Here is a 22,666-nt window from a genome sequence, read left to right on the forward strand (position 1 = left end):
CAGGGGTGAAATGAAAGCGTTGAAGGACTGTGGCAATTTTAACAAGTGTTGGCAGAATTCTTGGAAAGCTATTCTTTTCCAAATGTCCTCCAGCTGATTTGAAGGTCCCCCGGTACTGGGGACTCTTGGGTGCCATTTCCCGGGAGTCCGCACACGCTGGACAGTGCCCGTGGACGCATATTTGGCTGCCTTCAACACCTCAGTCAGGCTTAATCAATTGCAAAGTCTCCTTTTGCCTGGGTCTTCCTGAAAATTTGTCCTACATCCAGAGACCTCTATGCCTTGTTCTGAATACTGCATGATTCTCTCCTTCTGTCATGGGTCAGCAGACTCCCCAGTGGGTTGCAAATGGCTGTCTTGATTTTGTCCATGTGTTCGCGAATGTCTGGCTGAAAGCATAGCCTTAGGGAAATGAGTTTCTCTTCTGGGATCTCTGTCTTACTGATTTCCCCTTTTCAAAGGGTTAGTGAGGTCGATGTCTCTTGTCCCGCTTTCATGGGGGTCAAGCCAACTGCCCGGGAAACGGGAAGACGATGTGTGAACCCTCTCATCCACTGTCCTTCCTGCGTGGAAGGAAGACATTTGTGGTAAGCATCTTCAGGTCTCAGGGGATTTTTCCTGGGGAGTGATATGGCTGGGGTCAATGATGACATAATCTGTCTCGAAGAGAGATGATGACCTAAAAATCATGCTCAGAGAGGTTATGCTGAGGCCCTGTGGGAAAGTCCTTTGGCCCCGCCTTACCGATCTTCTTTAGAGCGGACTCCCATTTTGATTTCTTTCACCTGCACCAAGTAACCCAAAAGACCTGGGTGGCCGATTTTGGTCAGGCTGATTCCTTGGCTCTTTTCCTCTTTTTGTGTCCTTTAGCAAAACCTGCCTCCGAGGAGTTCACCGTTGCGAGGACAAAAGGTGAGGGATTTCCCGTGATTTGCCCTGGCCCCATCTGACACTTAGGCAAGTGAGGATACACCGCCAAAGGCAGTAGGGTTTGCTGACAAGGCTGAGGCATGTCCCCTGGTGTTTGCTTGACCTTGCCTGGTTGACTAAGTGGCGGTGATGTGCGTGGGTGGATACCTAGGAATCAGAGAATCCCGAAAAATGTGCGCTGGGGTCATCTTCGATAGCCTGGGTCCGAGTCCAGTACGGCCTACTGAATGGGAGAAACGGCCAACTAGACAAATGGGTTTTCCTGAGATACTTATGAGATGTGAATGGCTCAGAGCTCTCCAGGAGACTGGTCAACTTGCTGTAATTGAAAGCGTGTGTCAGTTGCGGTTGGACTCGTAGGATTTGCAGGGCGCTTTTCCCATGAATCTTGAAATTGGATGAGCGACTCAGTAGTCTGATAGCTGGCTCCAGCTTTGAAGTAAAGGTAGCTGCACAGATAACTGCGTAGAAAATCTAAAGTCAGGGTCGATGCCAGGTGTGAAGGGGACACGAGGGTCAGGAGCACTTTCAGGTTGATGCCACAGGAGGTCATGTTTCCCTGGAGCTCTAGACAGTGAAAGCAGGCGTAAGTGCTGCCTTGCACATGTGCAAAGATCACTGTTCCTACAGAGTTCGTTGGAATCCTGTAGAGGTTCCATAAGACTCCTGCTCTCTTTGTGCCAAGGAATCCTCTGATGGTTGATAAACAGGAGGAGATGTGTTCCCTGTGTTGCCATTCTTGGGGAATGAGGTGGCCTGGAGTGTGTCTCTCCATGGCACAAGGTTGAAATCAAACTCTGGAAATGCCTAGTGGAATTTCGGGCCAAATTCTTGGTGAAAGCACTCTTCCGAGTGTCCCACAGCTCCTTTGAAGATCCCCAGTTTTGGGAACCCGTGGATGTCATTTCCTGGAAGTGCTCGGCACGGATCCGTGCGTGGTTACACAGATTTGGCTTCCTTGTAGACATTAGCCGGGGCTGATCAAATGAAAAGCCTGTTCTTGGCTGGGACTGCCTGAGTATTTTTCTCCATTCGGAGCCCTCTACGCCTTGTCTTGATCTGGCACGTGTCTGCCTTTCTGTCAAGGGTCAGCAGTCTCACTAACGGGCCAGAAGTGTGTGTCTTGATTTTGTCCCTATTTTGGGCTATATGTGGAAAAAGCATAGCTGTTAGGCAATGAATGTCTCTCGTCTGATGTCTGACTTACTTCTTGGCCCTTCCTAAAAGGATTGCAAGGTCGAAGCCTGTTTTACTGCTTTCATGAGGGTCAAGCTACTCCCCGGGACACCGGAAGAGGATGTGCGAACCTTCTCCTCCTGCGTGATTGCGGGCTGAAAGGACGATGTCAGTGGTGAGGACCTTGAGGACTCAGGTGATTTTTCCCGGGGTTTGAGATGTCTCGGGTCAATGAAGACACCTCAACTTGTCTCGAAGAGAGATGATGACATAAAAATCATGCACAATAGGATCACGCTGAGGCCCAGAGAGAAACTCCTTTTCCCCAACGTTAATGATCTCCTTTAGAGTGGACCCCCGTTTTGATCCCTTTTTCCATCACCAAGTGATCAGAAACTCCTCCCTGACCGATTTCTGTCATGCTGATTCCTTGGCTCTTTTCCTCTTTGTCTGTGATTTAGAAAGACCTGCTTTCAAGAGGTTCACCACCGGAAGAACTCAAGGTGAGTGAATGACGGCGGTTTTCCCTTGTCCCTGGGGATAACTAGACAAGTGAATATGGAGCCCAAGAGGCAGTCGGGTTTTGTGGAAAGGCTGAGACGTGTCCCCTGCCTTGATCTTGACCTGACCGATTGACCAAGGAGCGGTGATATGCACGGGTGGATCGTTAGGAAGCACAGGAACCTAGAAGAATTTCCACTTGAGTAATTTTTGATAGTCCGGTTCCCAGTCGAGTATGTCTACGGAATTTTGAGAATATTTTCAACTCTCAACTATTTATGCGATGGGAGTGTCTAGCAGCTCTACTGGAGAAACCAGAGAGACTTGCCCTAGTTGAAAGCCTGTGTCAGTGGCGACTGGACTCTTAGGATCTCCAGGGCCTCTTTCCCAGACATCTTGGTATTGGGTGAAGAACTGAGTAGCCTGACACCTCGTTGTAGCATTCAAGAAAAGGCAGCAGCACCAATGTTTGAGTCAGAAAGCTAATGTCAGGTTCAATACCATTCGGTAAGTGGGTCGCGAGCGTCACGACTAGTTTCAGGTTCATGCCACAGGAGGTCAGGATCTGCTGAGAGTCTAATCAGGAAATGCAGGCATAACTGCTGCCTTCCACATGTGGAAAGATCATTTTCTTGACAGATCTTTGGAATCTTGTAGAGATTCCATAGAACTCCTTTTCCGTGTGCCCCACGGGATCCTCTGATGCTTGATATACGGGAGGAGATGTGTTCCCTCTCTGGGGATTATTGGGGCCTGAGGTAGATTCGATTGCGTCTCTCCATGGCTCAGGGGTGAAATGAAAGCGTTGAAGGACTGTGGCAATTTTAACAAGTGTTGGCAGAATTCTTGGAAAGCTATTCTTTTCCAAATGTCCTCCAGCTGATTTGAAGGTCCCCCGGTACTGGGGACTCTTGGGTGCCATTTCCCGGGAGCCCGCACACGCTGGACAGTGCCCGTGGACGCATATTTGGCTGCCTTCAACACCTCAGTCAGGCTTAATCAATTGCAAAGTCTCCTTTTGCCTGGGTCCTCCTGAAAATTTGTGCTACATCCAGAGACCTCTATGCCTTGTTCTGAATACTGCATGATTCTCTCCTTCTGTCATGGGTCAGCAGACTCCCCAGTGGGTTGCAAATGGCTGTCTTGATTTTGTCCATGTGTTCGCGAATGTCTGGCTGAAAGCATAGCCTTAGGGAAATGAGTTTCTCTTCTGGGATCTCTGTCTTACTGATTTCCCCTTTTCAAAGGGTTAGTGAGGTTGATGTCTCTTGTCCCGCTTTCATGGGGGTCAAGCCAACTGCCCGGGAAACGGGAAGACGATGTGTGAACCCTCTCATCCACTATCCTTCCTGCGTGGAAGGAAGACATTTGTGGTAAGCATCTTCAGGTCTCAGGGGATTTTTCCTGGGGAGTGATATGGCTGGGGTCAATGATGACATAATCTGTCTGGAAGAGAGATGATGACCTAAAAATCATGCTCAGAGAGGTTATGCTGAGGCCCTGTGGGAAAGTCCTTTGGCCCCGCCTTACCGATCTTCTTTAGAGCGGACTCCCATTTTGATTTCTTTCACCTGCACCAAGTAATCCAAAAGACCTGGGTGGCCGATTTTGGTCAGGCTGATTCCTTGGCTCTTTTCCTCTTTTTGTGTCCTTTAGCAAAACCTGCCTCCGAGGAGTTCACCGTTGCGAGGACAAGAGGTGAGGGATTTCCCGTGATTTGCCCTGGCCCCATCTGACACTTAGGCAAGTGAGGATACACTGCAAAAGGCAGTAGGGTTTGCTGGCAAAGCTGAGGCATGTCCCCTGGTGTGTGCTTGACTTTGCCTGGTTGACTAAGTGGCGGTGATGTGCGTGGGTGGATACTTAGGAATCAGAGAATCCTGAAAAATGTGCGCTGGGGTCATCTTCGATAGCCTGGGTCCAAGTCCGATACGGCCTACTGAAATGGGAGAAGCGGCCAACTAGAAAAATGGGTTTTCCTGAGATATTTATGAGATGTGAATGGCTCAGAGCTCTACAGGAGACCGGTCAACTTGCTGTAATTGAAAGCGTGTGTCAGTTGCGGTTGGACTCGTAGGATTTGCAGGGCGCTTTTCCCATGAATCTTGAAATTGGATGAGCGACTCAGTAGTCTGATAGCTGGCTCCAGCTTTCAAGTAAAGGTAGCTGCACAGATAACTGCGTAGAAAATCTAAAGTCAGGGTCGATGCCAGGTGTGAAGGGGACACGAGGGTCAGGAGCACTTTCAGGTTGATGCCACAGGAGGTCATGTTTCCCTGGAGCTCTAGACAGTGAAAGCAGGCGTAAGTGCTGCCTTGCACATGTGCAAAGATCACTGTTCCTACAGAGTTCGTTGGAATCCTGTAGAGGTTCCATAAGACTCCTGCTCTCTTTGTGCCAAGGAATCCTCTGATGGTTGATAAACAGGAGGAGATGTGTTCCCTGTGTTGCCATTCTTGGGGAATGAGGTGGCCTGGAGTGTGTCTCTCCATGGCACAAGGTTGAAATCAAACTCTGGAAATGCCTAGTGGAATTTCGGGCCAAATTCTTGGTGAAAGCACTCTTCCGAGTGTCCCACAGCTCCTTTGAAGATCCCCAGTTTTGGGAACCCGTGGATGTCATTTCCTGGAAGTGCTCGGCACGGATCCGTGCGTGGTTACACAGATTTGGCTTCCTTGTAGACATTAGCCGGGGCTGATCAAATGAAAAGCCTGTTCTTGGCTGGGACTGCCTGAGTATTTTTCTCCATTCGGAGCCCTCTACGCCTTGTCTTGGTCTGGCACGTGTCTGCCTTTCTGTCAAGGGTCAGCAGTCTCACTAACGGGCCAGAAGTGTGTGTCTTGATTTTGTCCCTATTTTGGGCTATATGTGGAAAAAGCATAGCTGTTAGGCAATGAATGTCTCTCGTCTGATGTCTGACTTACTTCTTTGCCCTTCCTAAAAGGATTGCAAGGTCGAAGCCTGTTTTACTGCTTTCATGAGGGTCAAGCTACTCCCCGGGACACCGGAAGAGGATGTGCGAACCTTCTCCTCCTGCGTGATTGCGGGCTGAAAGGACGATGTCAGTGGTGAGGACCTTGAGGACTCAGGTGATTTTTCCCGGGGTTTGAGATGTCTCGGGTCAATGAAGACACCTCAACTTGTCTCGAAGAGAGATGATGACATAAAAATCATGCACAATAGGATCACGCTGAGGCCCAGAGAGAAACTCCTTTTCCCCAACGTTAATGATCTCCTTTAGAGTGGACCCCCGTTTTGATCCCTTTTTCCATCACCAAGTGATCAGAAACTCCTCCCTGACCGATTTCTGTCATGCTGATTCCTTGGCTCTTTTCCTCTTTGTCTGTGATTTAGAAAGACCTGCTTTCAAGAGGTTCACCACCGGAAGAACTCAAGGTGAGTGAATGACGGCGGTTTTCCCTTGTCCCTGGGGATAACTAGACAAGTGAATATGGAGCCCAAGAGGCAGTCGGGTTTTGTGGAAAGGCTGAGACGTGTCCCCTGCCTTGATCTTGACCTGACCGATTGACCAAGGAGCGGTGATATGCACGGGTGGATCGTTAGGAAGCACAGGAACCTAGAAGAATTTCCACTTGAGTAATTTTTGATAGTCCGGTTCCCAGTCGAGTATGTCTACGGAATTTTGAGAATATTTTCAACTCTCAACTATTTATGCGATGGGAGTGTCTAGCAGCTCTACTGGAGAAACCAGAGAGACTTGCCCTAGTTGAAAGCCTGTGTCAGTGGCGACTGGACTCTTAGGATCTCCAGGGCCTCTTTCCCAGACATCTTGGTATTGGGTGAAGAACTGAGTAGCCTGACACCTCGTTGTAGCATTCAAGAAAAGGCAGCAGCACCAATATTTGAGTCAGAAAGCTAATGTCAGGTTCAATACCATTCGGTAAGTGGGTCGCGAGCGTCACGACTAGTTTCAGGTTCATGCCACAGGAGGTCAGGATCTGCTGAGAGTCTAATCAGGAAATGCAGGCATAACTGCTGCCTTCCACATGTGGAAAGATCATTTTCTTGACAGATCTTTGGAATCTTGTAGAGATTCCATAGAACTCCTTTTCCGTGTGCCCCACGGGATCCTCTGATGCTTGATATACGGGAGGAGATGTGTTCCCTCTCTGGGGATTATTGGGGCCTGAGGTAGATTCGATTGCGTCTCTCCATGGCTCAGGGGTGAAATGAAAGCGTTGAAGGACTGTGGCAATTTTAACAAGTGTTGGCAGAATTCTTGGAAAGCTATTCTTTTCCAAATGTCCTCCAGCTGATTTGAAGGTCCCCCGGTACTGGGGACTCTTGGGTGCCATTTCCCGGGAGCCCGCACACGCTGGACAGTGCCCGTGGACGCATATTTGGCTGCCTTCAACACCTCAGTCAGGCTTAATCAATTGCAAAGTCTCCTTTTGCCTGGGTCCTCCTGAAAATTTGTGCTACATCCAGAGACCTCTATGCCTTGTTCTGAATACTGCATGATTCTCTCCTTCTGTCATGGGTCAGCAGACTCCCCAGTGGGTTGCAAATGGCTGTCTTGATTTTGTCCATGTGTTCGCGAATGTCTGGCTGAAAGCATAGCCTTAGGGAAATGAGTTTCTCTTCTGGGATCTCTGTCTTACTGATTTCCCCTTTTCAAAGGGTTAGTGAGGTTGATGTCTCTTGTCCCGCTTTCATGGGGGTCAAGCCAACTGCCCGGGAAACGGGAAGACGATGTGTGAACCCTCTCATCCACTATCCTTCCTGCGTGGAAAGAAGACATTTGTGGTAAGCATCTTCAGGTCTCAGGGGATTTTTCCTGGGGAGTGATATGGCTGGGGTCAATGATGACATAATCTGTCTGGAAGAGAGATGATGACCTAAAAATCATGCTCAGAGAGGTTATGCTGAGGCCCTGTGGGAAAGTCCTTTGGCCCCGCCTTACCGATCTTCTTTAGAGCGGACTCCCATTTTGATTTCTTTCACCTGCACCAAGTAATCCAAAAGACCTGGGTGGCCGATTTTGGTCAGGCTGATTCCTTGGCTCTTTTCCTCTTTTTGTGTCCTTTAGCAAAACCTGCCTCCGAGGAGTTCACCGTTGCGAGGACAAGAGGTGAGGGATTTCCCGTGATTTGCCCTGGCCCCATCTGACACTTAGGCAAGTGAGGATACACTGCAAAAGGCAGTAGGGTTTGCTGGCAAAGCTGAGGCATGTCCCCTGGTGTGTGCTTGACTTTGCCTGGTTGACTAAGTGGCGGTGATGTGCGTGGGTGGATACTTAGGAATCAGAGAATCCTGAAAAATGTGCGCTGGGGTCATCTTCGATAGCCTGGGTCCAAGTCCGATACGGCCTACTGAAATGGGAGAAGCGGCCAACTAGAAAAATGGGTTTTCCTGAGATATTTATGAGATGTGAATGGCTCAGAGCTCTACAGGAGACCGGTCAACTTGCTGTAATTGAAAGCGTGTGTCAGTTGCGGTTGGACTCGTAGGATTTGCAGGGCGCTTTTCCCATGAATCTTGAAATTGGATGAGCGACTCAGTAGTCTGATAGCTGGCTCCAGCTTTCAAGTAAAGGTAGCTGCACAGATAACTGCGTAGAAAATCTAAAGTCAGGGTCGATGCCAGGTGTGAAGGGGACACGAGGGTCAGGAGCACTTTCAGGTTGATGCCACAGGAGGTCATGTTTCCCTGGAGCTCTAGACAGTGAAAGCAGGCCTAAGTGCTGCCTTGCACATGTGCAAAGATCACTGTTCCTACAGAGTTCGTTGGAATCCTGTAGAGGTTCCATAAGACTCCTGCTCTCTTTGTGCCAAGGAATCCTCTGATGGTTGATAAACAGGAGGAGATGTGTTCCCTGTGTTGCCATTCTTGGGGAATGAGGTGGCCTGGAGTGTGTCTCTCCATGGCACAAGGTTGAAATCAAACTCTGGCAATGCCTAGTGGAATTTGGGGCCAAATTCTTGGTGAAAGCACTCTTCCGAGTGTCCCACAGCTCCTTTGAAGATCCCCAGTTTTGGGAACCCGTGGATGTCATTTCCTGGAAGTTTTCGGCACGGATCCGTGCCTGGGGACACAGATTTGGCTTCCTTGTAGACATTAGCCGGGGCTGATCAAATGAAAAGCCTGTTCTTGGCTGGGACTGCCTGAGTATTTTTCTCCATTCGGAGCCCTCTACGCCTTGTCTTGATCTGGCACGTGTCTGCCTTTCTGTCAAGGGTCAGCAGTCTCACTAACGGGCCAGAAGTGTGTGTCTTGATTTTGTCCCTATTTTGGGCTATATGTGGAAAAAGCATAGCTGTTAGGCAATGAATGTCTCTCGTCTGATGTCTGACTTACTTCTTGGCCCTTCCTAAAAGGATTGCAAGGTCGAAGCCTGTTTTACTGCTTTCATGAGGGTCAAGCTACTCCCCGGGACACCGGAAGAGGATGTGCGAACCTTCTCCTCCTGCGTGATTGTGGGCTGGAAGGACGATGTCAGTGGTGAGGACCTTGAGGACTCAGGTGATTTTTCCTGGGGTTTGAGATGTCTCGGGTCAATGAAGACACCTCAACTTGTCTCGAAGAGAGATGATGACATAAAAATCATGCACAATAGGATCCCGCTGAGGCCCAGAGAGAAACTCCTTTTCCCCAACGTTAATGATCTCCTTTAGAGTGGACCCCCGTTTTGATCCCTTTTTCCATCACCAAGTGATCAGAAACTCCTCCCTGACCGATTTTTGTCATGCTGATTCCTTGGCTCTTTTCCTCTTTGTCTGTGATTTAGAAAGACCTGCTTTCAAGAGGTTCACCACCGGAAGAACTCTAGGTGAGTGAATGACGGCGGTTTTCCCTTGTCCCTGGGGATACCTAGACAAGTGAATATGGAGCCCAAGAGGCAGTCGGGTTTTGTGGAAAGGCTGAGACGTGTCCCCTGCCTTGAGCTTGACCTGACCGATTGACCAAGGGGCGGTGATATGCACGGGTGGATAGTTAGGAAGCACAGGAACCTAGAAGAATTTCCACTTGAGTAATTTTTGTTAGTCCGGTTCCCAGTCGGGTATGTCTACGGAATTTTGAGAATATTTTCAACTCTCAACTATTTACGCGATGGGAGTGTCTAGCAGCTCTACTGGAGAAACCAGAGAGACTTGCCCTAGTTGAAAGCCTGTGTCAGTGGCGACTGGACTCTTAGGATCTCCAGGGCCTCTTTCCCAGACATCTTGGTATTGGGTGAAGAACTGAGTAGCCTGACACCTCGTTGTAGCATTCAAGAAAAGGCAGCAGCACCAATATTGAGTCAGAAAGCTAATGTCAGGTTCAATACCATTCGGTAAGTGGGTCGCGAGCATCACGACTAGTTTCAGGTTCATGCCACAGGAGGTCAGGATCTGCTGAGAGTCTAATCAGGAAATGCAGGCATAACTGCTGCCTTCCACATGTGGAAAGATCATTTTCTTGACAGATCTTTGGAATCTTGTAGAGATTCCATAGAACTCCTTTTCCGTGTGCCCCACGGGATCCTCTGATGCTTGATATACAGGAGGAGATGTGTTCCCTCTCTGGGGATTATTGGGGCCTGAGGTAGATTCGATTGCGTCTCTCCATGGCTCAGTGGTGAAATGAACGCGTTATAGGACTGTGGCAATTTTAACAAGTGTTGGCAGAATTCTTGGAAAGCTATTCTTTTCCAAATGTCCTCCAGCTGATTTGAAGGTCCCCCGGTACTGGGGACTCTTGGGTGCCATTTCCCGGGAGTCCGCACACGCTGGACAGTGCCCGTGGATGCATATTTGGCTGCCTTCAACACCTCAGTCAGGCTTAATCAATTGCAAAGTCTCCTTTTGCCTGGGTCCTCCTGAAAATTTGTGCTACATCCAGAGACCTCTATGCCTTGTTCTGAATACTGCATGATTCTCTCCTTCTGTCATGGGTCAGCAGACTCCCCAGTGGGTTGCAAATGGCTGTCTTGATTTTGTCCATGTGTTCGCGAATGTCTGGCTGAAAGCATAGCCTTAGGGAAATGAGTTTCTCTTCTGGGATCTCTGTCTTACCGATTTCCCCTTTTCAAAGGGTTAGTGAGGTCGATGTCTCTTGTCCCGCTTTCATGGGGGTCAAGCCAACTGCCCGGGAAACGGGAAGACGATGTGTGAACCCTCTCATCCACTGTCCTTCCTGCGTGGAAGGAAGACATTTGTGGTAAGCATCTTCAGGTCTCAGGGGATTTTTCCTGGGGAGTGATATGGCTGGGGTCAATGATGACATAATCTGTCTGGAAGAGAGATGATGACCTAAAAATCATGCTCAGAGAGGTTATGCTGAGGCCCTGTGGGAAAGTCCTTTGGCCCCGCCTTACCGATCTTCTTTAGAGCGGACTCCCATTTTGATTTCTTTCACCTGCACCAAGTAATCCAAAAGACCTGGGTGGCCGATTTTGGTCAGGCTGATTCCTTGGCTCTTTTCCTCTTTTTGTGTCCTTTAGCAAAACCTGCCTCCGAGGAGTTCACCGTTGCGAGGACAAGAGGTGAGGGATTTCCCGTGATTTGCCCTGGCCCCATCTGACACTTAGGCAAGTGAGGATACACCGCAAAAGGCAGTAGGGTTTGCTGGCAAAGCTGAGGCATGTCCCCTGGTGTGTGCTTGACTTTGCCTGGTTGACTAAGTGGCGGTGATGTGCGTGGGTGGATACTTAGGAATCAGAGAATCCTGAAAAATGTGCGCTGGGGTCATCTTCGATAGCCTGGGTCCAAGTTCGATACGGCCTACTGAAATGGGAGAAGCGGCCAACTAGAAAACTGTATTTTCCTGAGATATTTATGAGATGTGAATGGCTCAGAGCTCTACAGGAGACCGGTCAACTTGCTGTAATTGAAAGCGTGTGTCAGTTGCGGTTGGACTCGTAGGATTTGCAGGGCGCTTTTCCCATGAATCTTGAAATTGGATGAGCGACTCAGTAGTCTGATAGCTGGCTCCAGCTTTGAAGTAAAGGTAGCTGCACAGATAACTGCGTAGAAAATCTAAAGTCAGGGTCGATGCCAGGTGTGAAGGGGACACGAGGGTCAGGAGCACTTTCAGGTTGATGCCACAGGAGGTCATGTTTCCCTGGAGCTCTAGACAGTGAAAGCAGGCCTAAGTGCTGCCTTGCACATGTGCAAAGATCACTGTTCCTACAGAGTTCGTTGGAATCCTGTAGAGGTTCCATAAGACTCCTGCTCTCTTTGTGCCAAGGAATCCTCTGATGGTTGATAAACAGGAGGAGATGTGTTCCCTGTGTTGCCATTCTTGGGGAATGAGGTGGCCTGGAGTGTGTCTCTCCATGGCACAAGGTTGAAATCAAACTCTGGCAATGCCTAGTGGAATTTGGGGCCAAATTCTTGGTGAAAGCACTCTTCCGAGTGTCCCACAGCTCCTTTGAAGATCCCCAGTTTTGGGAACCCGTGGATGTCATTTCCTGGAAGTGCTCGGCACGGATCCGTGCCTGGGGACACAGATTTGGCTTCCTTGTAGACATTAGCCGGGGCTGATCAAATGAAAAGCCTGTTCTTGGCTGGGACTGCCTGAGTATTTTTCTCCATTCGGAGCCCTCTACGCCTTGTCTTGATCTGGCACGTGTCTGCCTTTCTGTCAAGGGTCAGCAGTCTCACTAACGGGCCAGAAGTGTGTGTCTTGATTTTGTCCCTATTTTGGGCTATATGTGGAAAAAGCATAGCTGTTAGGCAATGAATGTCTCTCGTCTGATGTCTGACTTACTTCTTTGCCCTTCCTAAAAGGATTGCAAGGTCGAAGCCTGTTTTACTGCTTTCATGAGGGTCAAGCTACTCCCCGGGACACCGGAAGAGGATGTGCGAACCTTCTCCTCCTGTGTGATTGCGGGCTGGAAGGACGATGTCAGTGGTGAGGACCTTGAGGACTCAGGTGATTTTTCCCGGGGTTTGAGATGTCTCGGGTCAATGAAGACACCTCAGCTTGTCTCGAAGAGAGATGATGACATAAAAATCATGCACAATAGGATCACGCTGAGGCCCAGAGAGAAACTCCTTTTCCCCAACGTTAATGATCTCCTTTAGAGTGGACCCCCGTTTTGATCCCTTTTTCCATCACCAAGTCATCAGAAACTCCTCCCTGACCGATTTTTGTCATGCTGATTCCTTGGCTCTTTTCCTCTTTGTCTGTGATTTAGAAAGACCTGTTTTCAAGAGGTTGACCACCGGAAGAACTCAAGGTGAGTGAATGACGGCGGTTTTCCCTTGTCCCTGGGGATACCTAGACAAGTGAATATGGAGCCCAAGAGGCAGTCGGGTTTTGTGAAAAGGCTGAGACGTGTCCCCTGCCTTGAGCTTGACCTGACCGATTGACCAAGGGGCGGTGATATGCACGGGTGGATAGTTAGGAAGCACAGGAACCTAGAAGAATTTCCACTTGAGTAATTTTTGTTAGTCCGGTTCCCAGTCGGATATGTCTACGGAATTTTGAGAATATTTTCAACTCTCAACTATTTACGCGATGGGAGTGTCTAGCAGCTCTACTGGAGAAACCAGAGAGACTTGCCCTAGTTGAAAGCCTGTGTCAGTGGCGACTGGACTCTTAGGATCTCCATGGCCTCTTTCCCAGACATCTTGGTATTGGGTGAAGAACTGAGTAGCCTGACACCTCGTTGTAGCATTCAAGAAAAGGCAGCAGCACCAATATTTGAGTCAGAAACCTAATGTCAGGTTCAATACCATTCGGTAAGTGGGTCGCGAGCGTCACGACTAGTTTCAGGTTCATGCCACAGGAGGTCAGGATCTGCAGAGAGTCTAATCAGGAAATGCAGGCATAACTGCTGCCTTCCACATGTGGAAAGATCATTTTCTTGACAGATCTTTGGAATCTTGTAGAGATTCCATAGAACTCCTTTTCCGTGTGCCCCACGGGATCCTCTGATGCTTGATATACAGGAGGAGATGTGTTCCCTCTCTGGGGATTATTGGGGCCTGAGGTAGATTCGATTGCGTCTCTCCATGGCTCAGTGGTGAAATGAAAGCGTTGAAGGACTGTGGCAATTTTAACAAGTGTTGGCAGAATTCTTGGAAAGCTATTCTTTTCCAAATGTCCTCCAGCTGATTTGAAGGTCCCCCGGTACTGGGGACTCTTGGGTGCCATTTCCCGGGAGTCCGCACACGCTGGACAGTGCCCGTGGATGCATATTTGGCTGCCTTCAACACCTCAGTCAGGCTTAATCAATTGCAAAGTCTCCTTTTGCCTGGGTCCTCCTGAAAATTTGTGCTACATCCAGAGACCTCTATGCCTTGTTCTGAATACTGCATGATTCTCTCCTTCTGTCATGGGTCAGCAGACTCCCCAGTGGGTTGCAAATGGCTGTCTTGATTTTGTCCATGTGTTCGCGAACGTCTGGCTGAAAGCATAGCCTTAGGGAAATGAGTTTCTCTCCTGGGATCTCTGTCTTACTGATTTCCCCTTTTCAAAGGGTTAGTGAGGTCGATGTCTCTTGTCCCGCTTTCATGGGGGTCAAGCCAACTGCCCGGGAAACGGGAAGACGATGTGTGAACCCTCTCATCCACTGTCCTTCCTGCGTGGAAGGAAGACATTTGTGGTAAGCATCTTCAGGTCTCAGGGGATTTTTCCTGGGGAGTGATATGGCTGGGGTCAATGATGACATAATCTGTCTGGAAGAGAGATGATGACCTAAAAATCATGCTCAGAGAGGTTATGCTGAGGCCCTGTGGGAAAGTCCTTTGGCCCCGCCTTACCGATCTTCTTTAGAGCGGACTCCCATTTTGATTTCTTTCACCTGCACCAAGTAATCCAAAAGACCTGGGTGGCCGATTTTGGTCAGGCTGATTCCTTGGCTCTTTTCCTCTTTTTGTGTCCTTTAGCAAAACCTGCCTCCGAGGAGTTCACCGTTGCGAGGACAAGAGGTGAGGGATTTCCCGTGATTTGCCCTGGCCCCATCTGACACTTAGGCAAGTGAGGATACACCGCAAAAGGCAGTAGGGTTTGCTGGCAAAGCTGAGGCATGTCCCCTGGTGTGTGCTTGACTTTGCCTGGTTGACTAAGTGGCGGTGATGTGCGTGGGTGGATACTTAGGAATCAGAGAATCCTGAAAAATGTGCGCTGGGGTCATCTTCGATAGCCTGGGTCCAAGTCCGATACGGCCTACTGAAATGGGAGAAGCGGCCAACTAGAAAAATGGGTTTTCCTGAGATATTTATGAGATGTGAATGGCTCAGAGCTCTACAGGAGACCGGTCAACTTGCTGTAATTGAAAGCGTGTGTCAGTTGCGGTTGGACTCGTAGGATTTGCAGGGCGCTTTTCCCATGAATCTTGAAATTGGATGAGCGACTCAGTAGTCTGATAGCTGGCTCCAGCTTTCAAGTAAAGGTAGCTGCACAGATAACTGCGTAGAAAATCTAAAGTCAGGGTCGATGCCAGGTGTGAAGGGGACACGAGGGTCAGGAGCACTTTCAGGTTGATGCCACAGGAGGTCATGTTTCCCTGGAGCTCTAGACAGTGAAAGCAGGCCTAAGTGCTGCCTTGCACATGTGCAAAGATCACTGTTCCTACAGAGTTCGTTGGAATCCTGTAGAGGTTCCATAAGACTCCTGCTCTCTTTGGGCCAAGGAATCCTCTGATGGTTGATAAACAGGAGGAGATGTGTTCCCTGTGTTGCCATTCTTGGGGAATGAGGTGGCCTGGAGTGTGTCTCTCCATGGCACAAGGTTGAAATCAAACTCTGGCAATGCCTAGTGGAATTTGGGGCCAAATTCTTGGTGAAAGCACTCTTCCGAGTGTCCCACAGCTCCTTTGAAGATCCCCAGTTTTGGGAACCCGTGGATGTCATTTCCTGGAAGTGCTCGGCACGGATCCGTGCCTGGGGACACAGATTTGGCTTCCTTGTAGACATTAGCCGGGGCTGATCAAATGAAAAGCCTGTTCTTGGCTGGGACTGCCTGAGTATTTTTCTCCATTCGGAGCCCTCTACGCCTTGTCTTGATCTGGCACGTGTCTGCCTTTCTGTCAAGGGTCAGCAGTCTCACTAACGGGCCAGAAGTGTGTGTCTTGATTTTGTCCCTATTTTGGGCTATATGTGGAAAAAGCATAGCTGTTAGGCAATGAATGTCTCTCGTCTGATGTCTGACTTACTTCTTTGCCCTTCCTAAAAGGATTGCAAGGTCGAAGCCTGTTTTACTGCTTTCATGAGGGTCAAGCTACTCCCCGGGACACCGGAAGAGGATGTGCGAACCTTCTCCTCCTGCGTGATTGCGGGCTGGAAGGACGATGTCAGTGGTGAGGACCTTGAGGACTCAAGTGATTTTTCCCGGGGTTTGAGATGTCTCGGGTCAATGAAGACACCTCAACTTGTCTCGAAGAGAGATGATGACATAAAAATCATGCACAATAGGATCACGCTGAGGCCCAGAGAGAAACTCCTTTTCCCCAACGTTAATGATCTCCTTTAGAGTGGACCCCCGTTTTGATCCCTTTTTCCATCACCAAGTGATCAGAAACTCCTCCCTGACCGATTTCTGTCATGCTGATTCCTTGGCTCTTTTCCTCTTTGTCTGTGATTTAGAAAGACCTGCTTTCAAGAGGTTGACCACCGGAAGAACTCAAGGTGAGTGAATGACGGCGGTTTTCCCTTGTCCCTGGGGATACCTAGACAAGTGAATATGGAGCCCAAGAGGCAGTCGGGTTTTGTGGAAAGGCTGAGACGTGTCCCCTGCCTTGAGCTTGACCTGACCGATTGACCAAGGGGCGGTGATATGCACGGGTGGATAGTTAGGAAGCACAGGAACCTAGAAGAATTTCCACTTGAGTAATTTTTGTTAGTCCGGTTCCCAGTCGGGTATGTCTACGGAATTTTGAGAATATTTTCAACTCTCAACTATTTACGCGATGGGAGTGTCTAGCAGCTCTACTGGAGAAACCAGAGAGACTTGCCCTAGTTGAAAGCCTGTGTCAGTGGCGACTGGACTCTTAGGATCTCCAGGGCCTCTTTCCCAGACATCTTGGTATTGGGTGAAGAACTGAGTAGCGTGACACCTCGTTGTAGCATTCAAGAAAAGGCAGCAGCACCAATATTTGAGTCAGAAAGCTAATGTCAGGTTCAATACCATTCGGTAAGTGGGTCGCGAGCGTCACGACTAGTTTCAGGTTCATGCCACAGGAGGTCCGAATCTGCAGAGAGTCTAATCAGGAAATGCAGGCATAACTGCTGCCTTCCACATGTGGAAAGATCATTTTCTTGACAGATCTTTGGAATCTTGTAGAGATTCCATAGAACTCCTTTTCCGTGTGCCCCACGGGATCCTCTGATGCTTGATATACAGGAGGAGATGTGTTCCCTCTCTGGGGATTATTGGGGCCTGAGGTAGATTCGATTGCGTCTCTCCATGGCTCAGTGGTGAAATGAAAGCGTTGAAGGACTGTGGCAATTTTAACAAGTGTTGGCAGAATTCTTGGAAAGCTATTCTTTTCCAAATGTCCTCCAGCTGATTTGAAGGTCCCCCGGTACTGGGGACTCTTGGGTGCCATTTCCCGGGAGTCCGCACACGCTGGACAGTGCCCGTGGACGCATATTTGGCTGCCTTCAACACCTCAGTCAGGCTTAATCATTTGCAAAGTCTCCTTTTGCCTGGGTCCTCCTGAAAATTTGTGCTACATCCAGAGACCTCTATGCCTTGTTCTGAATACTGCATGATTCTCTCCTTCTGTCATGGGTCAGCAGACTCCCCAGTGGGTTGCAAATGGCTGTCTTGATTTTGTCCATGTGTTCGCGAATGTCTGGCTGAAAGCATAGCCTTAGGGAAATGAGTTTCTCTCCTGGGATCTCTGTCTTACTGATTTCCCCTTTTCAAAGGGTTAGTGAGGTCGATGTCTCTTGTCCCGCTTTCATGGGGGTCAAGCCAACTGCCCGGGAAACGGGAAGACGATGTGTGAACCCTCTCATCCACTGTCCTTCCTGCGTGGAAGGAAGACATTTGTGGTAAGCATCTTCAGGTCTCAGGGGATTTTTCCTGGGGAGTGATATGGCTGGGGTCAATGATGACATAATCTGTCTGGAAGAGAGATGATGACCTAAAAATCATGCTCAGAGAGGTTATGCTGAGGCCCTGTGGGAAAGTCCTTTGGCCCCGCCTTACCGATCTTCTTTAGAGCGGACTCCCATTTTGATTTCTTTCACCTGCACCAAGTAATCCAAAAGACCTGGGTGGCCGATTTTGGTCAGGCTGATTCCTTGGCTCTTTTCCTCTTTTTGTGTCCTTTAGCAAAACCTGCCTCCGAGGAGTTCACCGTTGCGAGGACAAGAGGTGAGGGATTTCCCGTGATTTGCCCTGGCCCCATCTGACACTTAGGCAAGTGAGGATACACCGCAAAAGGCAGTAGGGTTTGCTGGCAAAGCTGAGGCATGTCCCCTGGTGTGTGCTTGACTTTGCCTGGTTGACTAAGTGGCGGTGATGTGCGTGGGTGGATACTTAGGAATCAGAGAATCCTGAAAAATGTGCGCTGGGGTCATCTTCGATAGCCTGGGTCCAAGTCCGATACGGCCTACTGAAATGGGAGAAGCGGCCAACTAGAAAAATGGGTTTTCCTGAGATATTTATGAGATGTGAATGGCTCAGAGCTCTACAGGAGACCGGTCAACTTGCTGTAATTGAAAGCGTGTGTCAGTTGCGGTTGGACTCGTAGGATTTGCAGGGCGCTTTTCCCATGAATCTTGAAATTGGATGAGCGACTCAGTAGTCTGATAGCTGGCTCCAGCTTTCAAGTAAAGGTAGCTGCACAGATAACTGCATAGAAAATCTAAAGTCAGGGTCGATGCCAGGTGTGAAGGGGACACGAGGGTCAGGAGCACTTTCAGGTTGATGCCACAGGAGGTCATGTTTCCCTGGAGCTCTAGACAGTGAAAGCAGGCCTAAGTGCTGCCTTGCACATGTGCAAAGATCACTGTTCCTACAGAGTTCGTTGGAATCCTGTAGAGGTTCCATAAGACTCCTGCTCTCTTTGTGCCAAGGAATCCTCTGATGGTTGATAAACAGGAGGAGATGTGTTCCCTGTGTTGCCATTCTTGGGGAATGAGGTGGCCTGGAGTGTGTCTCTCCATGGCACAAGGTTGAAATCAAACTCTGGCAATGCCTAGTGGAATTTGGGGCCAAATTCTTGGTGAAAGCACTCTTCCGAGTGTCCCACAGCTCCTTTGAAGATCCCCAGTTTTGGGAACCCGTGGATGTCATTTCCTGGAAGTGCTCGGCACGGATCCGTGCCTGGGGACACAGATTTGGCTTCCTTGTAGACATTAGCCGGGGCTGATCAAATGAAAAGCCTGTTCTTGGCTGGGACTGCCTGAGTATTTTTCTCCATTCGGAGCCCTTTACGCCTTGTCTTGATCTGGCACGTGTCTGCCTTTCTGTCAAGGGTCAGCAGTCTCACTAACGGGCCAGAAGTGTGTGTCTTGATTTTGTCCCTATTTTGGGCTATATGTGGAAAAAGCATAGCTGTTAGGCAATGAATGTCTCTCGTCTGATGTCTGACTTACTTCTTTGCCCTTCCTAAAAGGATTGCAAGGTCGAAGCCTGTTTTACTGCTTTCATGAGGGTCAAGCTACTCCCCGGGACACCGGAAGAGGATGTGCGAACCTTCTCCTCCTGCGTGATTGCGGGCTGGAAGGACGATGTCAGTGGTGAGGACCTTGAGGACTCAGGTGATTTTTCCCGGGGTTTGAGATGTCTCGGGTCAATGAAGACACCTCAACTTGTCTCGAAGAGAGATGATGACATAAAAATCATGCACAAGAGGATCACGCTGAGGCCCAGAGAGAAACTCCTTTTCCCCAACGTTAATGATCTCCTTTAGAGTGGACCCCCGTTTTGATCCCTTTTTCCATCACCAAGTGATCAGAAACTCCTCCCTGACCGATTTTTGTCATGCTGATTCCTTGGCTCTTTTCCTCTTTGTCTGTGATTTAGAAAGACCTGCTTTCAAGAGGTTGACCACCGGAAGAACTCAAGGTGAGTGAATGACGGCGGTTTTCCCTTGTCCCTGGGGATACCTAGACAAGTGAATATGGAGCCCAAGAGGCAGTCGGGTTTTGTGGAAAGGCTGAGACGTGTCCCCTGCCTTGAGCTTGACCTGACCGATTGACCAAGGGGCGGTGATATGCACGGGTGGATAGTTAGGAAGCACAGGAACCTAGAAGAATTTCCACTTGAGTAATTTTTGTTAGTCCGGTTCCCAGTCGGGTATGTCTACGGAATTTTGAGAATATTTTCAACTCTCAACTATTTACGCGATGGGAGTGTCTAGCAGCTCTACTGGAGAAACCAGAGAGACTTGCCCTAGTTGAAAGCCTGTGTCAGTGGCGACTGGACTCTTAGGATCTCCAGGGCCTCTTTCCCAGACATCTTGGTATTGGGTGAAGAACTGAGTAGCCTGACACCTCGTTGTAGCATTCAAGAAAAGGCAGCAGCACCAATATTTGAGTCAAAAAGCTAATGTCAGGTTCAATACCATTCGGTAAGTGGGTCGCGAGCGTCACGACTAGTTTCAGGTTCATGCCACAGGAGGTCAGGATCTGCTGAGAGTCTAATCAGGAAATGCAGGCATAACTGCTGCCTTCCACATGTGGAAAGATCATTTTCTTGACAGATCTTTGGAATCTTGTAGAGATTCCATAGAACTCCTTTTCCGTGTGCCCCACGGGATCCTCTGATGCTTGATATACAGGAGGAGATGTGTTCCCTCTCTGGGGATTATTGGGGCCTGAGGTAGATTCGATTGCGTCTCTCCATGGCTCAGTGGTGAAATGAAAGCGTTGAAGGACTGTGGCAATTTTAACAAGTGTTGGCAGAATTCTTGGAAAGCTATTCTTTTCCAAATGTCCTCCAGCTGATTTGAAGGTCCCCCGGTACTGGGGACTCTTGGGTGCCATTTCCCGGGAGTCCGCACACGCTGGACAGTGCCCGTGGACGCATATTTGGCTGCCTTCAACACCTCAGTCAGGCTTAATCATTTGCAAAGTCTCCTTTTGCCTGGGTCCTCCTGAAAATTTGTGCTACATCCAGAGACCTCTATGCCTTGTTCTGAATACTGCATGATTCTCTCCTTCTGTCATGGGTCAGCAGACTCCCCAGTGGGTTGCAAATGGCTGTCTTGATTTTGTCCATGTGTTCGCGAATGTCTGGCTGAAAGCATAGCCTTAGGGAAATGAGTTTCTCTCCTGGGATCTCTGTCTTACTGATTTCCCCTTTTCAAAGGGTTAGTGAGGTCGATGTCTCTTGTCCCGCTTTCATGGGGGTCAAGCCAACTGCCCGGGAAACGGAAAGACGATGTGTGAACCCTCTCATCCACTGTCCTTCCTGCGTGGAAGGAAGACATTTGTGGTAAGCATCTTCAGGTCTCAGGGGATTTTTCCTGGGGAGTGATATGGCTGGGGTCAATGATGACATAATCTGTCTGGAAGAGAGATGATGACCTAAAAATCATGCTCAGAGAGGTTATGCTGAGGCCCTGTGGGAAAGTCCTTTGGCCCCGCCTTACCGATCTTCTTTAGAGCGGACTCCCATTTTGATTTCTTTCACCTGCACCAAGTAATCCAAAAGACCTGGGTGGCCGATTTTGGTCAGGCTGATTCCTTGGCTCTTTTCCTCTTTTTGTGTCCTTTAGCAAAACCTGCCTCCGAGGAGTTCACCGTTGCGAGGACAAGAGGTGAGGGATTTCCCGTGATTTGCCCTGGCCCCATCTGACACTTAGGCAAGTGAGGATACACCGCAAAAGGCAGTAGGGTTTGCTGGCAAAGCTGAGGCATGTCCCCTGGTGTGTGCTTGACTTTGCCTGGTTGACTAAGTGGCGGTGATGTGCGTGGGTGGATACTTAGGAATCAGAGAATCCTGAAAAATGTGCGCTGGGGTCATCTTCGATAGCCTGGGTCCAAGTCCGATACGGCCTACTGAAATGGGAGAAGCGGCCAACTAGAAAAATGGGTTTTCCTGAGATATTTATGAGATGTGAATGGCTCAGAGCTCTACAGGAGACCGGTCAACTTGCTGTAATTGAAAGCGTGTGTCAGTTGCGGTTGGACTCGTAGGATTTGCAGGGCGCTTTTCCCATGAATCTTGAAATTGGATGAGCGACTCAGTAGTCTGATAGCTGGCTCCAGCTTTCAAGTAAAGGTAGCTGCACAGATAACTGCATAGAAAATCTAAAGTCAGGGTCGATGCCAGGTGTGAAGGGGACACGAGGGTCAGGAGCACTTTCAGGTTGATGCCACAGGAGGTCATGTTTCCCTGGAGCTCTAGACAGTGAAAGCAGGCCTAAGTGCTGCCTTGCACATGTGCAAAGATCACTGTTCCTACAGAGTTCGTTGGAATCCTGTAGAGGTTCCATAAGACTCCTGCTCTCTTTGGGCCAAGGAATCCTCTGATGGTTGATAAACAGGAGGAGATGTGTTCCCTGTGTTGCCATTCTTGGGGAATGAGGTGGCCTGGAGTGTGTCTCTCCATGGCACAAGGTTGAAATCAAACTCTGGAAATGCCTAGTGGAATTTGGGGCCAAATTCTTGGTGAAAGCACTCTTCCGAGTGTCCCACAGCTCCTTTGAAGATCCCCAGTTTTGGGAACCCGTGGATGTCATTTCCTGGAAGTGCTCGGCACGGATCCGTGCGTGGTTACACAGATTTGGCTTCCTTGTAGACATTAGCCGGGGCTGATCAAATGAAAAGCCTGTTCTTGGCTGGGACTGCCTGAGTATTTTTCTCCATTCGGAGCCCTTTACGCCTTGTCTTGATCTGGCACGTGTCTGCCTTTCTGTCAAGGGTCAGCAGTCTCACTAACGGGCCAGAAGTGTGTGTCTTGATTTTGTCCCTATTTTGGGCTATATGTGGAAAAAGCATAGCTGTTAGGCAATGAATGTCTCTCGTCTGATGTCTGACTTACTTCTTTGCCCTTCCTAAAAGGATTGCAAGGTCGAAGCCTGTTTTACTGCTTTCATGAGGGTCAAGCTACTCCCCGGGACACCGGAAGAGGATGTGCGAACCTTCTCCTCCTGCGTGATTGCGGGCTGGAAGGACGATGTCAGTGGTGAGGACCTTGAGGACTCAGG

At 49.2% G+C, this 22,666-nt stretch overlaps 13 non-coding genes across 13 annotated transcripts; all 13 read left to right on the top strand.

Annotated features, from left to right (window-relative positions):
- The first annotated feature begins 637 nt into the window (after positions 1-637).
- Positions 638-715, top strand: LOC111747993 (small nucleolar RNA SNORD115). The gene has a single exon (XR_002783936.2). It is a non-coding gene; the product is annotated as a small nucleolar RNA SNORD115 (small nucleolar RNA).
- A 1,616-nt stretch (positions 716-2,331) lies between these two features.
- Positions 2,332-2,412, top strand: LOC135230373 (small nucleolar RNA SNORD115). Its single transcript, XR_010321018.1, has one exon. It is a non-coding gene; the product is annotated as a small nucleolar RNA SNORD115 (small nucleolar RNA).
- A 1,618-nt stretch (positions 2,413-4,030) lies between these two features.
- Positions 4,031-4,108, top strand: LOC135230313 (small nucleolar RNA SNORD115). Its single transcript, XR_010320958.1, has one exon. It is a non-coding gene; the product is annotated as a small nucleolar RNA SNORD115 (small nucleolar RNA).
- Positions 4,109-5,725: 1,617 nt separating this feature from the next.
- On the top strand, positions 5,726-5,806 carry LOC135230278 (small nucleolar RNA SNORD115). The gene has a single exon (XR_010320923.1). It is a non-coding gene; the product is annotated as a small nucleolar RNA SNORD115 (small nucleolar RNA).
- Positions 5,807-7,424: 1,618 nt separating this feature from the next.
- Positions 7,425-7,502, top strand: LOC135230314 (small nucleolar RNA SNORD115). Its single transcript, XR_010320959.1, has one exon. It is a non-coding gene; the product is annotated as a small nucleolar RNA SNORD115 (small nucleolar RNA).
- A 1,617-nt stretch (positions 7,503-9,119) lies between these two features.
- On the top strand, positions 9,120-9,200 carry LOC135230369 (small nucleolar RNA SNORD115). The gene has a single exon (XR_010321014.1). It is a non-coding gene; the product is annotated as a small nucleolar RNA SNORD115 (small nucleolar RNA).
- Positions 9,201-10,817: 1,617 nt separating this feature from the next.
- LOC111747995 (small nucleolar RNA SNORD115) lies at positions 10,818-10,895 on the top strand. The gene has a single exon (XR_002783938.1). It is a non-coding gene; the product is annotated as a small nucleolar RNA SNORD115 (small nucleolar RNA).
- Positions 10,896-12,512: 1,617 nt separating this feature from the next.
- On the top strand, positions 12,513-12,593 carry LOC135230350 (small nucleolar RNA SNORD115). The gene has a single exon (XR_010320994.1). It is a non-coding gene; the product is annotated as a small nucleolar RNA SNORD115 (small nucleolar RNA).
- Positions 12,594-14,211: 1,618 nt separating this feature from the next.
- Positions 14,212-14,289, top strand: LOC111747999 (small nucleolar RNA SNORD115). Its single transcript, XR_002783942.2, has one exon. It is a non-coding gene; the product is annotated as a small nucleolar RNA SNORD115 (small nucleolar RNA).
- Positions 14,290-15,906: 1,617 nt separating this feature from the next.
- Positions 15,907-15,987, top strand: LOC111747986 (small nucleolar RNA SNORD115). Its single transcript, XR_002783929.1, has one exon. It is a non-coding gene; the product is annotated as a small nucleolar RNA SNORD115 (small nucleolar RNA).
- Positions 15,988-17,605: 1,618 nt separating this feature from the next.
- LOC135230315 (small nucleolar RNA SNORD115) lies at positions 17,606-17,683 on the top strand. Its single transcript, XR_010320960.1, has one exon. It is a non-coding gene; the product is annotated as a small nucleolar RNA SNORD115 (small nucleolar RNA).
- Positions 17,684-19,300: 1,617 nt separating this feature from the next.
- LOC111747972 (small nucleolar RNA SNORD115) lies at positions 19,301-19,381 on the top strand. The gene has a single exon (XR_002783916.2). It is a non-coding gene; the product is annotated as a small nucleolar RNA SNORD115 (small nucleolar RNA).
- Positions 19,382-20,999: 1,618 nt separating this feature from the next.
- Positions 21,000-21,077, top strand: LOC135230316 (small nucleolar RNA SNORD115). Its single transcript, XR_010320961.1, has one exon. It is a non-coding gene; the product is annotated as a small nucleolar RNA SNORD115 (small nucleolar RNA).
- Positions 21,078-22,666: the final 1,589 nt, after the last annotated feature.

This window comes from Loxodonta africana, unplaced genomic scaffold (assembly GCF_030014295.1).
Source record: "Loxodonta africana isolate mLoxAfr1 unplaced genomic scaffold, mLoxAfr1.hap2 scaffold_99, whole genome shotgun sequence".
NCBI lineage: Eukaryota > Metazoa > Chordata > Mammalia > Proboscidea > Elephantidae > Loxodonta > Loxodonta africana.